Source organism: Giraffa tippelskirchi, chromosome 13 (assembly GCF_054371585.1).
Source record: "Giraffa tippelskirchi isolate mGirTip1 chromosome 13, T2T-mGirTip1v1.2.pri, whole genome shotgun sequence".
In the NCBI taxonomy this organism is placed as follows: domain Eukaryota; kingdom Metazoa; phylum Chordata; class Mammalia; order Artiodactyla; family Giraffidae; genus Giraffa; species Giraffa tippelskirchi.
The window spans coordinates 59896386-59918265 of NC_137287.1; the positions used below are offsets into that span (position 1 = coordinate 59896386).

The following is a 21880-nucleotide window of genomic DNA, read 5'->3' on the forward strand; positions in this document are numbered from 1 at the left end:
TTGCTCATCTATTTTGTATATAATAGTGTGTATCTGTTAATCCCAAACTCCTAATGTGTCCCTCTTTCCCACCTTTCCCTTTGGTAACCCTTTGCTTTCTATGTCTGTGAGTCTGTTTCTATTTTGTAAATAAGTTCATTTGTATTATATTTTAGAGTCCACATATAAGTAATATATGCATTTGTCTTTGTCTGACTTACTTCACTTGGTATGATGATCTCCAGGTCTTTGTCAAGAGTGAGGTGGGGGTGCAGGCTTTGCCAATCCAAATACTTTCTCTCTGTGCCTCGATTTCTTTTGCCCGTCCCTGTGCTGGCAGTAGGGACTCAGATGATTACTAAGGCCCCTTTCCGCGCTCCAGTCCAGGATTTAAACTGGATCACAGTCAAATCTGGACCAACCCTTGTCAAAATTACAACATAAGTGAAGTTTCTTTCCCCTGGCCACTGTGTATTTTCCATGACACTTATTTCATGCCCCAACCACAACATTCTCACTGCATAAAGTCTTATCAAAGCTTGTAGTCAGATTGATTTATACTCCAGTGTGAATCACTGGAAAAATAGATCATAGTGTTGTTTCTTCTAAGGGAATTTTGTTTTAATACAAATCTGAGCTTCAAGTCATAAGGATGAAGCTTGAAGGAGAAGGGGCAGAGTTGGGAGAGAGCCGGGTGGAGAAGGGTACTTCGGGTTTGCCTGCGGCAGCCCGATTTTCATCTGTTGTCCCAGAATAATAACTGATAGTCCCCCTTCCACTTTCCAAACTGTCCCCACTTGGATGATGAATTCATGATCACTCTAGGTGTGGAAGAAGCCCTCACGGTACCCCCAGAATGATATCAGACAGTAGAAGGTAGAAAACAAGCTGACTGTTCCTTTCTGTTTTCTGTGTGCCCAGTTTGGAGTTTCGTATTGTATATACGTGAACTTGCTAAACAAACCCAGTTTGAAATCTGTTTCACCTGACCATCAAACCTACCTTAGGTCAGAAACTGGCCACGTATACAGAATCATTTGTCAGAAAATGGATTCAGGAGTACTGCATCGACCGTCTTTATCACCCGTAGCCTGTATCAGAAAGACTCCTGGCAGATGACGTCTATAAGTAACCGTATGGCTGTGGGGCGAGCAGACGGGTAAAGGCCCTGAGGACGGTCGATCCATCAGTATTTCAGAAGCACCTGTGAGCCCAGCTTCCCGTTGAGCCTTGTGAAGGGGACCAAGGAGGCTTCAGACGTTGCTCCTTGCCCTTCAAGATGGTCCTGAGATGGCAGATAATGAAGTAATAGCTGAACCGCTGTAGGAGACAGCGGTTCATCAAGCAGGCAGTGATTTTTTTTTTTCTTGTGTTTTTTCACTGTGTGATGTTGACTCTCAAAATGAAATCCCACCGCTGGGAACCCTTTCTCAGGGGGTACCTAGTGTACCTGCAGTCCTCCTGAGATGCTCCCCTTCTCTGCTCTCCTGACCATGATGTTTAGAACCCCACCTTTTCGTGCAGAGCCCAGTGTCACTGCTTTTTTTTTTTCTTCTTTTCCCTCCCTTGTTGTAAAATACAGAGAAAGGGCAGGTCTGTGCTTTGGCTCCTTTTTCAGGAATGAAGCCCAGGCGTGCTCATTAGACAGCCACAGGGCTTGTTTCTGAAAAGTCACTGTCTTAGGGAATTTTTGCCTCTTGGGGGAGTGCCGCCAGCCGTAGAGTGGGGGGAAATTCTGTTGTACCCTGTACAGGAAAAGTCCTCAAGATGATTCTATTAAAATGGATCGACTGCTCAGAAGCCATGTAAATAGATGTCCAGGTTCTTCGAGGACCATGCAAATGGGTGCACATGGCCAGTTGTGAGTAATTACTCCAGAAAGCAAGACAACAAAATCAGTTCCAAGCCTTGTTACAGGGTGTGTGGTCATCACTTACCAAAGAGGCTGGCTTGCTCCGCTTCCATCCGGAGGCTGGTGGAGAGCCATGTGTTGGCATGGCTGGCATGGGAATGCTGCCTTTCTGTGCCTCAGGGTTGGGGGGTGCATATTAAATCATCAGGGTGATGCTGAGTGTCCCTCATCTGCCTCGTGGGAAACCTACACAGGGTCTGTGTGGGCCATGGGCTCTGTGAAGGGATATAGCAAAGAAAAGAGGCTTGGAGAAATGTGTCCAACACCCAGTCTGTCTGAAGCACTGGTAAAGGATGATTTTGTTACTCGGCGAAGCTCTATGAGCAGAGCAGAGGCGAGTATCCAGAGCTACTTTGGAACCTGTCGTAGTCTCTGCCCTGAGAACTCTGGGATCAGGGCTGCTTGCCTGTTATTGCTAGAACATCAATTTATACAATTGGCTACAAAAGTGCATTGCTTATATGATTTCCACTGCCCCAGGCAATTCATAAAAATGTCTCCCTCCCTGATCTGCATGCACATGAAAGATGCCTTCGTTATTGTGGGAGTGGGCTAAGCGGTTACAGTGACCATAAATATCAGCTCTCCGGAGCCATCTGCCACAGGAAGAAAGTCTGAAATAAGGTCAGATCTTTCCTTGAGCCAACATGCCCCCCACAGACCAGAATGAGGAAGTCAATATGACTTTCCTCACCCCCTCCATAACAGAAAAAAATACCTTGCTTCTCCTCTGGATTGAAAAGCTCTTCTAAGAGCCAGCCCCACCTAAAACGGGGCCATAAGTTTTCATCAGTGATGCTGCTAGTAGGTGCTGAACTGTATTTTATTCCAGGTGACGTAAGGGGTCAATATGTATAGACTTGGCAGATACAAGTTGCCCCACCATCCAAGCAGGATCATGAAATTGAGACTTAAGACAGTGGTCAGGCCCGCATCTTATGGCCCAGTGTGCTGAACTGAGAATCACAGAAAGACCGATGTGATTGTAACCTACTCTCATCACAACCAGACTCCTAATTATAATGCCGTCCTGTCCCCAAGAGAATGTATGTACCCAATAACCTTATATTAAAAACTTTTTAATGAGGTCCCTCAGTGCCTTTGAAACTAAAATCCTTTTTTAATTGGATTCAAGATGGAACTACCTCCTACCACACTTAACCCTGGGACACCTTCCAGTTTAATCGATGCGAGGGCATCTTGGTTAACTGAGCCTGAGGCCTTGCTCCATCCTCTGGCCCCTTGGAGAATAAGCATTTGTTGCCATAGCCCCCTGGGACCCTCTCAGCCACCCAGACCTGTGGGGGACTGACCAGCCCAGGGATTGGGGCCAGACCACTGTATGGCCTTCTTGTTGTCTAGTGTTCATCCTAAAGTTATTTTTCTTACCTTGAGGCAAAAATACATAGGCCTCTTACACACTCTAGAATTAACATTTAAAAAGCACAAATTAATCAAATTCACAGTTTGCTTATTCTCTCGTATTTCTTAACAAAGGAGACTGCTTGCTTTCTGCATTCTATCCCCATGGCTCCTTGACAAACACGTGTGTGTACATACGCAGTCATGTCCGACTCTTTGCAACCCCATGGACTGTAGCCCTCCAGGCTTCTCTTTGCATGGAATTCTCCAGGCAAGAGTACTAGAGTGGGTTGTCATTTCCTGCTCCAGGGGATCTTCCCAACTCAGGGATCGAACCTATGTCTCTTACATTTCCTACATTGGCAGGTGGATTCTTTACCACTAGCACCACCTGGGAAGCCTGACAAAGCGCAGGTCACCATAAACTCACCTCCCGATGCTTAGAGCAGGGTGCAAGCCTTTAAGGAACACGATTTGCAGTGATTGTCCCATCCACGAAAAGGGGTGATGTTAAAGTTCTCCAGATACGTTTACAGCTATGACACTGAAATGCTTTAACCTTAGTGGCTTATTTCAGAGGCCTCGGGAAGGGGGAAACAGCAGATCCCGGTTTTGCCCTTGATATCTTTTCCATGTGTCCTACAGTTGTTGGGATTTACATCATAATCGGTGAGGAATGGTTGCAGTATGTGCAGAGCCAGGCACATCCCTCCTTGCTTTCCCAAGAGGCTTAAAAATGTGGTAGATTTAATCTAGATAAAAAAAAAACAACAAACAAACAAAAACCTCCATTTTCCTAGCAGATTTAGAAAGCCTGCCTGACTTAACAGAGCCATGGGAGAATCAGGAGATGGTTCCTCCAAGAAAAGTGCCCCAGCTGAGGGAGGCTGGTAGTAGCCTTGATCTTGTGGCCAGTTAACTGAGTGTGGTCCCAGGTGTCAGGTGCAGACTCTCAGGGTGGGGGTTGCATGGAGCCTGGTGAGATCAGCAGTCTCTCCTTGGTTGAAAAGTTGGCTGATTACTGTCTAGGAGTCCTCCTGCTGGGGACAGGAGCCAGGGTTCTTGGAGGGAACATCAGATCCCTGCCCCAGGCAGCCACAAGTCATAGGCACAGTTCTTGCTTTGTCAGAGAAATTCCCAGGGGATTCCCTGGGACTGCATTTGTGAGCCAGACAGTGGTGTCCACGTAATTCAAGTACTGAAAGCAGAATGATGGCTCCGTCTCTACTCCCTAGGTGGTGGCCAGATAGCATTACTTTTTACATCAGGGTGCCTATTATGTCAAATTCTATAAAACTGAGCTAATTGGATACAGTTTCATTAAAAGTTGACTTCTACAGGATGTGGCATTTGTATTGGGGAGCTGTTATTCTTGCTCTGGAGTCTCACTTTTAGTTAGAGGGGAGACAGTGGCTTGTCCTAGGAGACCACTAGTTTAAAACAAGAGAGATTTCAGGTATAAAAAGACATTTTTGGTGACATGGGAGGAGGTTGAAGCAATTCTGGGATCTTTAGCGGAACCTACCAGCACTGCTTGGTGGAGGGCGCTCCTGTGATGGCATTGACTTTGAAGGCTGTTGTCAACCACTAATGATGTGGATGACTTAGCCTTTGCTCTGAGCCTCTTGCATGATTGTGGGCAGTCGGCTCACCTGAGATGGAAGGGAACTGTAGAGTTGGGTGACTCGAGTTAACTATAATAGTTGTAAAATTCTGTGATTCTGTGGAATCAGACAGAAAGATGATGCATTGACTTCCTCTAATTTTATTTTTCTTACTTTTGCATTTAAAGCAAAAAAAAAAAATAGGATACAAAACTCTTTCATCTTCTTGCAGGTGCTTCCCATAAGGAATTTCTGCTTTGCTGCTCTTTAAAATTCTTTTCCTTTGTATCTCTTAGTTGATGTTATGACAGCCACCTTGGTGTAGCAGTTCAGATGAGCCACCTTGAGGAAATCATACTCTGGAATACATAAATGTGTCTACCAGCCAAAGGACTGAATTTTCTAATTTTTTTATTGAGCTATAGTTGACTTTTACAGCACTTTGTTACTTTCAGGTATACAGCAAAGTGATCCAGATAGACAGACACATATACAGATGCATAGATCATGTGGTGGATGATGGATGGATGGATGGGATGAATAGACAGGTAGATAGACAGGCTGATAGAGTTCATAGATTCTTTTTCAGATTCTTTTCCATTATAGGTTATTAATACAAGACATTGGATATAGTTCCCTGTACTATACAGTAGATCCTGTTTATCTATTGTGTGTGTGTGTGTGTGTGTGTGTGTGTGTGTTTAAGCATGTATTGGTGTGTATCTGTTAGTCCTATACTCCTAACTTGTATCTCTCCTACACCTTTCCCCTTTGGTAACCATCAGTTTGTTTTCTATGTCTGTGAGTCTGTTTCTGTTTTTGTAAATAAATTCATTTCCATTATTTTTTAGGTTTCACATATAAATGGTATCATGTAATATTTGTCTTTGTCTGACTTAACTTTTCTCAGTATGATAATCTTTAGGTCCACCCATGTTGCTGCACATGGCTACATTTCATTCTTTCTTACGGCTGTGTAGTATTCCATTGTGTGTGTGTACCACATCTTCTTTATTCACTCATCTTTGATGGACACAGGTTACTTCCATGGCTTGATTGTTGTAACCCGTGCTGCTGTGAACATTGGGCTGCTTTTATCTTTTTGCATTAGAGTTTCCAGTGTTTTCCAGATACATGCCCAGGAGTAAGATAGATAGGCCGTATGATAGCTTTCGTCTTAGTGTTTTAAGGAACCTCCATACTGTTTTCCATGGTGGCTACACCAGCTTACATTTCTACCAACAGCGGAGGAAGGTTCCAGGGGACTGAATTTAAAATACTGCTGTAACCTCAGTAGCATTAGGTGCCCCATCTTGCACGTAAATCAAGCACATTTGGAGGACAAAGTAGAAAGAATAAAAGACCAAGGGCCGTGGGGGCCCTAAGTTAATAACAGTGCATGAGGTGTGGTTTTTACCCTGCAGTGCTGGTTCTTCCTGGTGGGTGGACTTTAGGCTGAGGAAAGAGCGCCACCTGCACTTCCCTGGGGGACCAGTTGGCCTCCTGAAGTACCCATGTGTTCTGGAGGAATAGGGTTTTGTCATTGTCCTTTTCCTCATGACACTGAGGGCTACCTGCTGGACCACTGGAAAACTGCTTTCTTTAAGGTCAGAGCTACATTGACTTTAAAATTTTAATTCAGGGGATTTTTGATGGGGTTTTTGAGCCTTTAACTGCTTTGTAGAAACTGAAAGTCAAGCGTCTTGGCAGGGGTAGGGCCCATGGTTGGCAGTCTCACTGGGCGAGAGCTTCATTAGAGCACAGGATGCCCCACAAAGTCCGGAAACCTTTGGATTTTGAAAGGAGCATGAAATTCTCTACATAGTGGCTGAGATGGAGGGAGAAAACCAATGATGGGAGGAGAAGGAGCCTGTCCTCTTCTGACTTAAACTGGCAACTGACCCTCCAAGAAGCCAAGATCCCAGTAGCAATTCAGTTGTGTAAAGGAGGCGCCTGCTTGGCTTGGAGATGTGTAGACAAAAGAGAGCTTCATTCATAGAAAGAAAAAAAAAAAAGACACCATAGAGGGTTTACTAATTTAGCCTTGCAGGGCCTCAGTCTCTTGATCTGTCAGCCCGTTAGAATTCAAAGGCAGACTTGAAGGGAATTTTCAATTCACTACATGATGACTCTGTTGCTGTCTTGAATTCAAATATAGCTTGAGTTGAATCTGTCTGCCAGGACTATTTCCTTTTTTTTTTTTTTTTTTAAAGAAATAAGTACAAGGTTCAGTCTGCACATGATCTTTGTGTGGTTGTTTTCAAGTGTTTATTTGCGTGGGTTTGGACAGTGATGGAGATTTCTGGACTGAGATGTGGAATGACCTTGAGGATGTGGGTGACCCCTCTTTTACCCTGGGGATGGAGTTGACTTGGAGAGGCAGATGTCCATGTGCACAAGACCGGAAGCTCCGCACTTATTATTTATTTTACCAGCTTGGCCACAGCATTGTAGGGTATCATTTTTTCACCTTCTTGCCTCCATCCTCAAGTTGTTGTTTGTATTTCAGAAAACGTCCCATAATTTCCTATATTAAGATATTACTGAAGAATTATCAGTCAGGCCTGGAATGTTCCTAAAAGGCCCTTTCTCGCTTTTATGGGAGCAGCCTTTCAAGGAGAATTTATCGTCCATCCAGGCTAGTAGCTCAAGGAGAATCGTGGGGAATGACCAGCTTCCTGTGTCACTGAGAGTCTAAACTGTTGGCATGTGATCCGAACTTTCTACCCTACAGCTGACAAATGACTCTTTCAATAATTGCAAACCATCCAAGTCACTGGCTTCCCATCTCTATACCTGGATACTTTAAAACAAACACAGAGTAAAAAACTACCTTGTCCATATTTTAGAGCCAAAGTCTTGAAGAAAATTGCCTTTTAGTAAAATGGTGTCTTCAGAGAATCAGACCTCAGTTTCCTTCCTCCCCAATTCGGTAGCCTCAGAGAAAGTTTCCTTAACAAACGTGGGGTCAGTTTTCTTCAGGGCAGGACTAATTTTAAAATCCGATCTCAGGCTCATTCTCTCGGGCAGTGTCTACGCAGCCCTCCACTCAGAAGAATGTGAATTCAGTGCTGTTTAACTCTGGACAGGCCATGATATAGACTGATTATCTCTACATAAGCAGGGCATTTTTTTTCCCCTGAGCATATTTTTACCAAGTCTCCAAGTCAAGCTTTCCAAGAGAAACAGCTGTGGTTTGAAAAGATTGGTGATAATCCAGATGGTTTCTTTGAGGATAAGTCTGCTTGATCATTTAAAATTAAAGTCTTTCAGTAAAGTTGAGTGTCTTCTTGATGGCTTTAAATACACTACTGCTGTGTGTGTCTGTGTGCATGTGTGTGTATAGATACCATTGGCCCACCTCATCTGAGGCTTTATCTTTGGAAACAGCAAAAACCTCATCACCATGTCTCAGGTTATTCAGCAGTGAAGCTGGCAGAATACCTGAGGGAATCTTTAATGGCAGCAGAAATTGTTTGTGAGGAGAGGCAGTCAGTCAGACACCAACACCCCAGCTGGAGTAGGTGGCTCATGGCATCTCTGGGAATTACCATTCTCAACTTCTGGTGCGAGATGGTCTACTCATACCTTACCATTATAATACTGATGATACACGGCTCTACAAGCTGAGCAGCCACATTGCTGAACTTGCTGACCGCTGGGAGTTGGGGCCCTCTAAAGCTTCCAGCCCCACCCCAACTCATTCTCTCAGGGCCCAGCACCCCCTGGCCACCTCCTGATCATCCAGAGATGCCCATAGCAAGGCCTCCCACTGGTCACCTTCACCGTGGGTGCTCTGCACCCGAGGACCTTTCCATCTAGACCTTCTTTCCCATCCAAATGGATCTGGCTTAAGTGGCCATCTGAGGGGTTAGCCAAGTGTTCACAGTTGAGCTGCAAAATGAATTCACGGGAGACGGTTATGGCCAGTAAGCTCTCATGTGACACCCCCAGCGATATGTACAGACCCAGCAGCACTTGAGGGTCAGTGAGGAGTCGTCACTGGTGGACTCTGTACAAACCTGAGACACCAATACTTGCTTCTGGGGTCACTCTCAGGTTTTACCCCTAAACCCATTTCACCTGTGAATTTAAAGCACCCTAGTGAGGAGTAAGGGCTTCCCTTGTGGCTCAGCTGGTAAAGAATTTGCCTGCAATGTGGGAGACTTGGGTTCAATCCCTGGGTTGGGAAGATCCTCTGGAGAAGGGAAAGGCTACACACTCCAGTATTCTGGCCTGAAGAATTCCATGGACTGTATTGTCTGTGGGGTCACAAAGAGTCAGACACAACTGAACAACTTTCACTTTTCACTTTCAGTACGGAGTTAAGGGAGTGAGGCCGATAAATAGACATGCAAAAGATGGAATTTTTAAATTTTTCACTTCAGATTCCAAAGCTCTTATTAACACAATGAATTGTTGAAACTCTTGGAAAGTGGGATGCGTTGAAATCACCTGGATGTGGGACAGCAGGTTTATCTTTTCTAACCCGGCTGCTGCCACCAGCAGAAACTCGGGAGCCAGAGGATAAAGGTGACAAGAATCATAAAGTGTGAGTGCTTACAAGACTGTGTCAGACAAGCAGAGTAGAGAAATTCAAAGCCACCCAGAGCAGAGACAGGAGGGCTGAGCCTGGCTGAAGCCTCCGCCCCTGCCCATCCCCGGAGTTCCCTGGCAGGTCACCTCCCCTCTGTGATGTAGAGCAAGCCTTGCTCTGCACTCATGGACAGCAGAGAAAGCAGGAGCCAGGAGAGATGCTGACGCCGGAAGGGTGGTCCCCTCGGGTGCACAGCACAGCTGCTGACGATTGAAGGGCACCCAGGGCTGTGGTTGGTGTTTAACCACCCACCTTCAAGGATGTTGGAAGCAGAACCTGGTAAAGGAGAAAGGTCTGTCCCGAAATCAGACTGTAGGGCCATCTGGTGTTACAGCTGACCTGCAGACAAATCCAGTGAACCTCACACTGAGTTACAGCTAGCATGGGAAAGTCCACAAGCCACGTGGCTCCCTTAACAGCTGTCCATTCAGGTGGGGTAGGCAGGAAAGAAAATTCCCACCCTGTTGCACCGTCATGAATTTTTCTAGGACCTAGAGTCTCTCCCCAACCTTTTTCCATGCTGATCAGCACCACCTCAGGGCAGATACTAACGATATTGCTCCCTTCCTGTGTTGAAATGATTTCCTCAGGTCAACGAATCTTAAGATTTTAATGAGCATATCAAGTGACTGGTTGCTAAAAAAGTCTGGTTGTTTAGCTGGGAGAGAATTCAGAGAAGCAAGAGTCTCTGAAACACATTCTTATTCTGGAAGCATCCAAACTCCAGTCCCATCGGGGGAAAACCACAAATGACTGCCTTAAAGACGGATGTTGAAATTGGGAGTTCTCTATTTCTACCGCAGATTTTCTGATAACTTAATCAAACACTATTTTTATTAAATCAATTAGTATGCATGCAGAGTGAAGTGCAAGACATTTTTAGCCCAAGAAAGGGAAGGAATAGTTTTGACTGTTCAATTTATTCTGAATGAAACCTTTTGTCTGTATATCCAGGTAGGTTTTTTTTTTTTCCAGGGAGGAAGTGTAGTGGTAGGCAGCCCTGGTTTTTGTGCATTAATTTTGAGGTGATGCAGCACAAGTAACTCAGATATAGAGGAAGTAAGGTGTTTTCCACCGAGTCATTCAGGAACTGAAAGTGTGAAACCAAAAGAAGAGTCTTAGGGTGAGATTTCCCCCAGAGCCCCCACATTGATGCATGTTGTTCATTGCATGAGGGCATCCAGCTGAGGCTACACATTGGGGCAGAAATTCAGCCCGAGCTCGAAGTCACTAAGCCACAGGGGCCATGCCCACATGGGGATAGGCTGCCTCTTTAAAAGGTCCTAAGTGCACGGTGCCCAGGGATGAGCTGTTGGGTTGGGAATGAAGGGGAGGTGGATCACCAGTGGTGTCCAGGATACTCTTTCTTTGCATTACAGCTAGAACTAGAGCTTTGGGGGGCATGTTCTTCCAGAGCCTTTGTTTAAATGGGACTGAAGTATTGGGTTGACCAAAAAGTTCATTTGGGTTTTTCCCTGAGATGTTACAGAAAAACCTAAACTGATTTGTTGGCCAACCCAGTAGAAGAGTTAAGTGGCATGCACAGTTCACAGAGAGGTCTGTCATCGCAAATCCCTGAGGTCACCCTCTCAGCTGCACAGGCAGAGTGGACCCTGCATGAAATTGGAGAGAGTCCGAGATTTGAAATAGCTTTCCTTCGCTCCTTAGGCTCCTCTCTGCTTTCTTGCCCCTTCTCACCCCATCCCATGCTGCTCATACATCAGCTTCAAACTTTCTCAAAGCAAAACAAACAAAAAAACCACTGTCTGTTCACCAAGAACCTTGTTTAAGACAGAAACACTTGAAGTTGCCAAATTCATACTAAGGTGTAAATAGCTAGGAACAATTAAATATTACCTTCCTCAAGGGTAGCATTTTAATCCTTCAATAGCAGATGAACTACACCTTCCTAGTGGACTTCTAGGCCATGGAAAGTGGTTGGAATTTTTTTTGGGTGTTTAAGGCAAGAGTGGAGACCACTCTATACCTGAGACCACCGCATTGGGTCCAGGGTGGCCCCATAGCAAGTCTACCTCAGTTTACATCCTCGTTTGTTCCTCGTTGCTTTTGTCTTACCATGTACGTCGGTCACCATTTTCAGTTCCCTTGTCATTCCACTGTTCTTTTAGGTCAACCTTGGCTTTTCTTCTTAGCTCTGAACTTGGCCGGACTAGTATTTGTTTTCTGTCTGCTTAGGAAATTCTTCCTTAATTGCCTTCTTTCCAGGCAAGCAAACTGCTTTATGACTTCTACTGCATCTGAAAGGTTCTCTCTTTTAAGTATCACACCCCTAAAATCTACCTGCTTGAAAGCATCAGATTCTGCCCCTTTCTGAGGCTTCAGTTTTGAAGTCTAAGTTCAGAGCATCCCCATTGCTTGTTTATCCAGAAGCCAAGCCCATAAGCCCAGAAGAGAGAAAGGAGAACTTCCTGAGAGTCTGGTTGTTAGCTTTTAGAAGACAGAGATGATGTCTTTTTCTGTTTTTCTTTTCAGTTTTATTGAAATATAGGTGATTTACAATGTTGTGTTAATTTCTACTGTACAGCATAGCAATTCAGTTATACATTCTTTTTTTGTGTGTTCTTTTCTTTTATAATTTTTTTCTCCATGTTTTTCTTTCTGTATCAAGTCTAATATAAGATAATTGGTATTTTTACTCCTCTTAAAGTGATTACAATGGATACTAGCAGCTGGAACTGGACGTTGCCGTTTAAAATCATTCCTTGATTTAAAGCAATTCCTATAGCTTTTCTGGGCTTAGGTTATGCCAGTGGAGGTGAAAATCATACATTAATTTGATCAGTTTAGGAAAAATAATCTACCACCAGGCAGCATGGCTAAATGCACTCTGGTCGAAGAAGTCAAATAGCTGAAGTGGAAAGCTCATGTATAAAGCCCACTCTGTCCATCTGTGATTCTTTAAAGACCCTTCATAATTTTCATATTCCTCCCTTCGTGCAAATTAAACACTTGAAGAGCCTCCCATCTTTGGAGACATGGAGGTTTTTATTTTTTTTAATTTATTTATTTATCTATTTTTTACTTTACAATATTGTATTGGTTTTGCCATACATTGACATGAACCCGCCATGGGTGTACATGTGTTCCCCTTCCCAAACCCCCCTCCCACCTCCCTCCTCATCCTGCCCCTCTGGGTCATCCCGGTGCATCAGCCCCAAGCACCCTGTATCATGCATTGAACCTGGATTGGCGATTCGTTTCACATATGATAATTTACATGCTTCAACACCATTCTCTCACATCATCCCACCCTTACCCTCTCCCACAGAGTCCAAAATACAGTTCTGTACATCTGTGTCTCTCTTGCTGTCTCGCATACAGGGTTATCTTTACCAGTTTACTAAATTCCATATATATGTGATAGTATACTGTATTGGTGTTTTTCTTTCTGGCTTACTTCACTCTGTATAATAGACTCCAGTTTCATCCACCTCATTAGAACTGATTTGAATGTATTCTTTTTAATGGCTGAGTAATATTCCATTGTGTATATGTACCACAGCTTCCTTATCCATTCATCTGTTATGGACATCTAGGTTGCTTCCATGTCCTGGCTATTATAAACAGTGCTGCGATGAACACTGGGGTACACGTGTATCTTCAATTCTGGTTTCCTCGGTATTTATGCCCAGCAGTGGAATTGCTGGGTCATATGGCAGTTCTATTTTCAGTTTTTTGAGGAATCTCCACACTGTTCTCCATAGTGGCTGTACTAGTTTGCATTCCCACCAACAGTGTAAGAGGGTTCCCTTTTCTCCACACCCTCTCCAGCATTTATTGCTTGTAGACTTTTGGATAACAGCCATTCTGACTGGCGTGAAATGGTACCTCATTGTGGTTTTGATTTGCATTTCTCTGATAATGAGTGGTGGTGATCATCTTTTCATGTGTTTGTTAGCCTTCTGTATGTCTTCTTTGGAGAAATGTCTGTTTAGTTCTTTGGCCCACTTTTTGATTGGGTCGTTTATTTTTCTGGAACTGAGCTGCAGGAGTTGCCTGTATATTTTTGAGATTAATTCTTTGTCCGTTGCTTCACTTGCTATTATTTTCTCCCATTCTGAAGGCTGTCTTTTCACCTTGCTTATAGTTTCCTTTGTTGTGCAGCAGCTTTTAATTTTAATTAGGTCCTATTTGTTTATTTTTGCTTTTATTTCCAATATTCTTGGAGGTGGGTCATAGAGGATCCTGCTGTGGTTTATGTCGGAGAGTGTTTTGCCTGTGTTTTCCTCTAGGAGTTTCATAGTTTCTGGTCTTACGTTTAGATCTTTAATACATTTTGAGTTTATTTTTGTGTATGGTGTTAGAAATTGTTCTAATTTCATTCTTTTACATTGGTTGACCAGTTTTCCCAGCACCACTTGTTAAAGAGATTGTCTTTTCTCCATTGTATACTCTTGTCTCCTTTGTCAAAGATAAGGTGTCCATAGGTGTGTGAATTTATCTCTGGGTTTTCTATTTTGTTCCATTGATCTATATTTCTGTCCTTGTGCCAGTACCATACTGTCTTGATGACTGTGGCTTTGTACTAGATCCTGAAGTCAGGCAGGTTGATTCCTCCAGTTCCATTCTTCTTTCTCAAGATTGCTTTGGCTATTCGAGGTTTTTTGTATTTCCATACAAATTGTGAAATTATTTGTTCTAGTTCTCTGAAAAATACCATTGGTAGCTTGATAGGGATTGCATTGAATTTATAGATTGCTTTGGGTAGTATACTCATTTTCACTATATTGATTCTTCTGATCCATGAACACGGTATATTTCTCCATCTATTTCTGTCCTCTTTGATTTCTTTCACCAGTGTTTTATAGTTTTCTATATATAGGTCTTTTGTTTCTTTAGGTAGATATATTCTTAAGTATTTTATTCTTCTCATTGCAATGGTGAATGGAATTGTTTCCTTAATTTCTCTTTCTGTTTTCTCATTGTTAGTGTATAGGAATGCAAGGGATTTCTGTGTGTTGATTTTATATCCTGCAACTTTACTATATTCATTGATTAGCTCTAGTAATTTTCTGGTGGAGTCTTTAGGGTTTTCTATGTAGAGGATCGTGTCATCTGCAAACAATGAGATTTCTACTTCTTCTTTTCCAATATGGATTCCTTTTATTTCTTTTTCTGCTCTGATTGCTGTGGCCAAAACTTCCAAAACTATGTTGAACAGTAGTGGTGAGAGTGGGCACCCTTGTCTTGTTCCTGACTTTAGGGGAAAGGCTTTCAATTTTTCGCCATTTAGGATAATGTTTACTGTGGGGTTTTCATATATAGCTTTTATTATGTTGAGGTATGTTCCTTCTATTCCTGATTTTTGGAGGATTTTTATCATAAATTGATGTTGAATTTTGTCAAAGGCTTTCTCTGCATCTGTTGAAATAATCATATGGTTTTTATTTTTCAATTTGTTGATGTGGTGTATTGCATTGATTGATTTGCAGATATTGAAGAATCCTTGCATCCCTGGGATAAAGCCCACTTGGTCATAATGTATGATCTTTTTAATATGTTGTTGGATTCTGCTTGCTAGGATTTTGTTAAGGATTTCTGCATCTATGTTCATCAGTGATATTGGCCTGTAGTTTTCTTTTTTTGTGGCATCTTTGTCTGGTTTTGGTATTAGGCTGATGGTGGCCTCATAGAATGAGTTTGGAAGTTTACCTTCCTCTGCAATTTTCTGGAAGAGTTTGAGTAGGACAGGTGTTAGCTCTTCTCTAAATTTTTGGTAGAATTCAGCTGTGAAGCCATCTGGTCCCGGGCTTTTGTTTGTTGGAAGATTTCTGATTACAGTTTCGATTTCCGTGCTTGTGATGGGTCTGTTAAGATTTTCTATTTCTTCCTGGTTCAGTATTGGAAAGTTGTACTTTTCTAAGAATTCATCCATTTCTTCCAAGTTGTCCATTTTATTTGCATACAGTTGCTGATAATAGTCTCTTATGATCCTTTGTATTTCTGTGTTGTCTGTTGTGATCTCTCCATTTTCATTTCCAATTTTGTTGATTTGATTCTTCTCCCTTTGTTTCTTGATGAGTCTGGCTAATGGCTTGTCAATTTTATTTATCTTCTCAAAGAACCAGCTTTTGCCTTTGTTGATTTTTGCTATGGTCTCTGTTGTTTCTTTTGCATTTATTTCTGCCCTAATTTTTAAGACTTCTTTCCTTCTACTAACCCTGGGGTTCTTCATTTCTTCCTTTTCTAATTGCTTTAGGTGTAGAGTTAGGTTATTTATTTGACTTTTTTCTTGTTTCTTGAGGTAAGCATGTATTGCTATGAATCTTCCCCTTAGCACTGCTTTTACAGTGTCCCATAGGTTTTGGGTTGTTGTGTTTTCATTTTCATTCATTTCTATGCATATTTTGATTTCTTTTTTGATTTCTTCTGTGATTTGTTGGTTATTCAGCAGCATGTTGTTCAGCCTCCATATGTTGGAATTTTTAATAGTTTTTCTCCTGTAATTGACATCTAATCTTACTGCATTGTGGTCAGAAATAGATGCTTGGAATGATTTCAGTTTTTTTGAATTTACCAAGGCTAGATTTATGGCTCAGGATGTGATCTATTCTGGAGAAGGTTCCATGTGCGCTTGAGAAAAAGGTGAAGCTCATTGTTTTGGGGTGAAATGTCCTATAGATATCAGTTAGGTCTAACTGATCTATTGTATCATTTAAAGTTTGTGTTTCCTTGTTAATTTTCTGTTTAGTTGATCTGTCCATAGGTGTGAATGAGGTATTAAAGTCTCCCACTATTATTGTGTTATTGTTAATTTCCCCTTTCATACTTGTTAGCAAGTGCCTTACATATTGTGGTGCTCCTATGTTGGGTGCATATATATTTATAATTGTTATATCTTCTTGGATTGATCCTTTGATCATTATGTACTGTCCATCTTTGTCTCTTTTCACAGCCTTTGTTTTAAAGTCTATTTTATCTGATATGAGTATTGCTACTCCTGCTTTCTTTTGGTCTCTATTTGCTTGAAATATCTTTTTCCAGCCCTTCACTTTCAGTCTGTATGTGTCCCTTGTTTCAAGGTGGGGCTCTTGTAGACAACATGTATAGGGGTCTTGTTTTTATCCATTCAGCCAGTCTTTGTCTTTTGGTTGGGGCATTCAACCCATTTACATTTAAGGTAATTATTGATAAGTATGATCCTGTTGCCATTTACTTTATTGTTTTGGGTTTGAGATTATACACCCTTTCTGTGTTTCCTGTCTAGAGAAGATACTTTAGCATTTGTTGGAGAGCTGGTTTGGTGGTGCTGAATTCTCTCAGCATTTGCTTGTCTGTAAAGCTTTTGATTTCTCCTTCATATTTGAATGAGATCCTTGCTGGGTACAGTTATCTGGGCTGTAGATTATTTTCTTTCATCACTTTAAGTATGTCCTGCCATTCCCTTCTGGCCTGAAGAGTTTCTATTGAAAGATCAGCTGTTTTCCTTATGGGAATCCCCTTGTGTGTTATTTGTTGTTTTTCCCTTGCTGCTTTTAATATTTGTTCTTTATGTTTGATCTTTGTTAATTTGATTAATATGTGTCTTGGGGTGTTTCGCCTTGGGTTTATCCTGTTTGGGACTCTCTGGGTTTCTTGGACGTGGGTGATTATTTCCTTCCCCATTTTAGGGAAGTTTTCAACTATTATCTCCTCGAGTATTTTCTCATGGTCTTTCTTTTTGTCTTCTTCTTCTGGGACTCCTATGATTCGAACGTTGGTGCGTTTAACATTGTCCCAGAGGTCTCTGAGGTTGTCCTCATTTCTTTTAATTCTTTTTTCCTCTCTGTTTCATTTATTTCTATCATTCTATCTTCTATCTCACTTATCCTATCTTCTGCCTCTGTTACTCTACTGTTAGTTCCCTCCAGAGTGTTTTTGATCTCATTTATTGCATTATTCATTATATATTGACTTTTTTTTATTTCTTCTAAGTCCTTGTTAAACCTTTCTTGCATCTTCTCGATCCTTGTCTCCAGGTTATTTATCTGTAACTCCAATTTTTTTCAAGATTTTGGATCATTTTCACTATCATTATTTGGAATTCTTTATCAGGTAGATTCCCTATCTCTTCCTCTTTTGTTTGATTTGGAGGGCATTTATCCTGTACCTTTACCTGCTGGGTATTTCTCTGCCTTTTCATCTTGTTTATATTGCTGTGTTTGGGGTGGCCTTTCTGTATTCTGGCAGTTTGTGGTTCCTCTTTACTGTGGAGGTTCCTCGCTGTGGGTGGGGTTGGACAGGTGGCTTGTCAAGGTTTCCTGGTTGGGGAAGCTTGTGTCGGTGTTCTGGTGGGTGGAGCTGGATTTCTTCTCTCTGGAGTGCAGTGAAGTGTCCAGTAGTGAATTTTGAGATGTCAATGGGTTTGGCGTGACTTGGTGCAGCCTGTATATTGAAGCTCAGGGCTATGTTCCTGTGTTGCTGGAGAACTTGCGTGGTATGTCTTACTCTGAAACTTGTTGGCCTTTGGGTGGTGCTTGGTTTCAGTGTAGGTATGGAAACATTTGATGAGCTCCTATCGATCAATGCTTCCTGGATTCAGGAGTTCTTTGGTGTTCTCAGGATTTGGACTTAAGCCTCCTGCCTCTGGTTTTCAGTCTTATTCTTACAGTAGCCTCAAGACTTTTCCATCTATACAGCACTGATGATAAAACATCTAGGTTAATGATGAGAAGTTTCTCCACAGTGAGGGACACCCAGAGAGGTACAGAGAGTTACATGGAGAAGAGAAGAGGGAGGAGGGGGATAAAGGTGACCAGGAGAAGAGGGGAATCAAAAGGGGAGAGAGCAAGCTAGCCAGTAATCACTTCCCTCTGTTCTCTCCACAGTCTGGATCCCTCAGAGATGTTCACGGAGTTACACAGGGAAGAGAAGAGGGAGGAAGGAGACAGAGGTGGCCAGGAGGAGAAAAGAGGGAGTCAAAAGGGGAGAGACAGATCCAGCCACTAATCAGTTCTCTAAGTGTTCTGCACAGGCCGGAACACACAGATTCACAGAGTTGGGTCGAGAAGAAAAGGGGGAGGGGGGAGATAGAAGCAACCTGGTGGAGAAAAAGGAGAGTTAAAAGGGGGAGAGAGCACTCAATCCAGTGATCTCGCTCCCAAGTAAAAATAGGTACTGAAGATTGGGTTCTTAAAGATACAAAGTTGATTACAAATACCAAAAAGCAAAGGTTAAAAATCTAGAGTAGAGGTTAGATTCTCAAAAATACAATATTAAAAAAAAAAAAGACAAGAAAAGGAAAAAAACAAGAAAAAGAAGAAAAAAAAAAAAACAGAGTCACAAAAATTATAAAATATATTTATATGAAGTTTGCTTTAAAAATAGGGTCTTTTTTTTTTTGCAAGGTAATAGTAGGATATAAAAAAGAAAACTGAAGGAGTAATAGGGGACTTAAAAATGAAAAAATAAATAATAATAAAAAAGTTTTAAAAATTTTAAAAATGATAATAGTAAAAACATATCTAGGCCTTTTTCTGGAGCTGTTGCGGACAGTGTGGGGTCAGTTCATTTTCAGATAGTTCCTTGGTCCAGTTTGTAGTTCTCAAGGTCTACAGGCCTCTTCCTATGTAGTGTGTGCTAACTACAAGGTTTTAATCTATTGCACCTGTCACTTCCAAAGCGGTTCCCTCTGTTTATTTTAGCTTCTTCTGTTTACTGATCTCTTCAGCGTCTAATTTCCACCCTGACACATAGGGGGCGGTGGTGGTCACTTTTTTTTAGTCTCACTTTTTCAGTCATGCTGTGGGTATGGAGGAACACTGCAAACAAGTCTCACTGGTGTGTGCTCACAGTGATTCAGCCACACTGTCTTTGCCCCCGCTCGTGGCACATGTGCTTTCCCAGTCTACACTGCTCAGGCTTTAGGTTGCTCTGCTGGGAACTGTCTGACGCGGGCCCCTGGGGTTGCCTGTACTTCCCAGGTCTAAGCCGTTCAGGTTCAGGTTCCCGGGTACTCCACAAAGGCTCAGACTTGGTTGAGCCTGGGTTTTGTGCCCTTCTCAGGTCCGAGCAGCTCAGGTGACCAGGTGTTTCGCTAGCGCAGTCGGAGTCTGTGACCTTTCCCCTCCCCCATCCAAGCCGCTCCTTTTTCTGGGTGTGCAATGGGCGCAGCTTCCCAGGTGTGCCGTGTATCTCTTCTGGGGAGCTGATGTCTGGCTGCAGCCCTCCCGGCGGGTGTCGACTGTCCAGAATCCCAAGAAGTCTTGGTTAGCAACAAGTCTGCTTGCAGTTTGGCATAGGATGCCTCTCTGGGGCTGCGATTCCACCCTTCCGGCTCTGGCTGCCCTCGCCTGCCTGTCTTCGGCAGGGGATGGGCTGGTCCGCAGCCAGCTAGCCCTGCTCAGTCCTTTGTTCTGTGAGCAGGCCTGGCGGTGTCTTAGGTTAAGGCTTTTCCTGGGATAGCTATCCCACAGTCTGGGTTGCTATCTCAAGCTAGTTCCCTCAGATTGCCCTTGGGGCATTCAGACCCAGTCCTTACCAAAGCAATGCAGCCCACCCGTCCTTATCCAGCCACCACTGGCTAGTGGGTGATGTGCACGTCTGGGCTGCTCCTCCACTGGGGGTTGCTGTTAGCCATGTAATCTGTGGGGTTTAATTATTTATTTATTTTTCCTCTCGGTTATTTTGCCCTCTGAGATTCCAAGGCTTACCACAGACCCACCGGAGAGAGTGTTTCCTGGTGTTTGGAAACTTCTCTCTTTTTTAAGACTCCCTTCCCTGGACAGATCTCCATCCCTACCTCTTTTGTCTCTCTTTTTACCTTTATATTTTGTCCTACCTCCTTTCGAAGACAATGGGCTGCCTTTCTGGGTGCCTGATGTCCTCTGCCAGCATTCAGAAGTTGTTTTGCAGAATTTGTTCGGCGTCTAAATGTTCTTTCGATGAATTGTGGGGGAGAAAGTGGTCTCCCCGTCCTATTCCTCCGCCATCTTAGGACCACCTTCGACATGGAGGTTTTTAAATGCCAAAAAGCTAGGGTCATACTCTCCTTTATCCAGAAGGTAAAGGATTTGCATATTTAATCTCAGTAGACTCCAGTGAAACAGTATATGACAACAAGGTTCCAAGTTTTGTTCTTTTTTCCAAATAAGGAGGAAGCATCTTATATGTATTTCAGAATGCTATGGGAGTGGTATAGTACTTCATCTTCTCCTACTCCTTCGAATGAGTTTTTGTTTTGAAAACTAGACGCTAATGTGTGATTCGGAACCTTTGATGATTTGTGGTACCAACCTCCTACTCTCCAAATGTGCCACTTTTTTCTGTCTGTGTTCTTACATCATTCCCCTAAATAGAGCCAAAGTCAATGCCTTAGTGCTGTGAATTTCTCTCCAGCTACTTGCTGTACTTGGCATTTGAGGACCTCTCAAGGTTCTCCCCATCTCTCCAAGCGCTAGGATAAGAATCAGAGTGAAATGAGTGTGACTGCATCTCTCTGCTTCTTTTGCTCAGCCCAACTCATCCAAGACAGGCAGGTCAGAGGGAGCATCTTTTTCTTTTAATTTCCAAAGTTTTTTGTCCCTTTTATCTACACTTGGTTGTGCTAAGAAACGTTATGCTAATTAACAGATTATTAACCAGTGTCTTCATCTGGCTTAACCATGTTAACCAGTATCTTTAGACACAGGTTGAAAAAGGGGTGAGTCTTGCTTTAGAATACAGAAGGAATGAGAGGTTTCAAGACTGTTTTCTTTGGTGGAGGGAGGTGGTTTGGAGAAGGGTACAGGCTGGTCTCCCTTGGAGGAGCCTTCAGCCTGGACTCCCATCACCTCTTAGAAATGAGGAATCAAGAGGTTAGTGGGGTTGACGTCTCACGGCCATGTTTCATTCTCAGCACAGAGAGTGCAAACATCTGTTTCAGCATCTGCCCACCACATATAGCTCACTTTCTCAACTGGCTAAAATAGAGTCTTTCATTTCAACAGACAAATATTGCATGTTTTGTGTGTGGAACTTTGCACTATGTGCTATGGTGGAAATTTGAAAGAAGAGGGCATGGTCTCAGCTCCTAGGCAGCTTGTCATCCGATTGTCTAAGCCTCAGAGTTGAGAAAGTGTTTTAAAAGGGCAATGTTCTAGAGATATCCTTTAAGACAATTATAGTTAATATAAGTGTCTGCTCTTGTGGTTGTGATTAAACACTTCACTTGATGCTGTGACTGCGCCACAAGTCCCATTAACAACTCACCCACGGCCTCCCACCCCGTTCCTGAAGATGCGGGTTCCTGGTAGTTGGTGTGCAGTTATGAATTGATTCCCCAACATGGGAAAAAGCTAATAAATATGATTTAGGATGAAAGGCGCTGGGTAAATGCTTGAGCTGTTGTTATTACTGTTCCCATGCACCTTATTTTTAAATTGTGCATCCTTTTAAGTAGTTGACTCGTTCGCCCCAGTCTCCATTATATCGAAGCAAAGCATTCAC

General features: G+C 42.8%; 1 protein-coding gene across 35 annotated transcripts in view; it reads left to right on the top strand.

Annotated features, from left to right (window-relative positions):
• The window catches only part of CELF2 (CUGBP Elav-like family member 2), a 316757-nt gene that overhangs the window by 192658 nt on the left and 102219 nt on the right, over positions 1–21880 (top strand). The gene's annotated exons all lie outside the window — the stretch shown is intronic.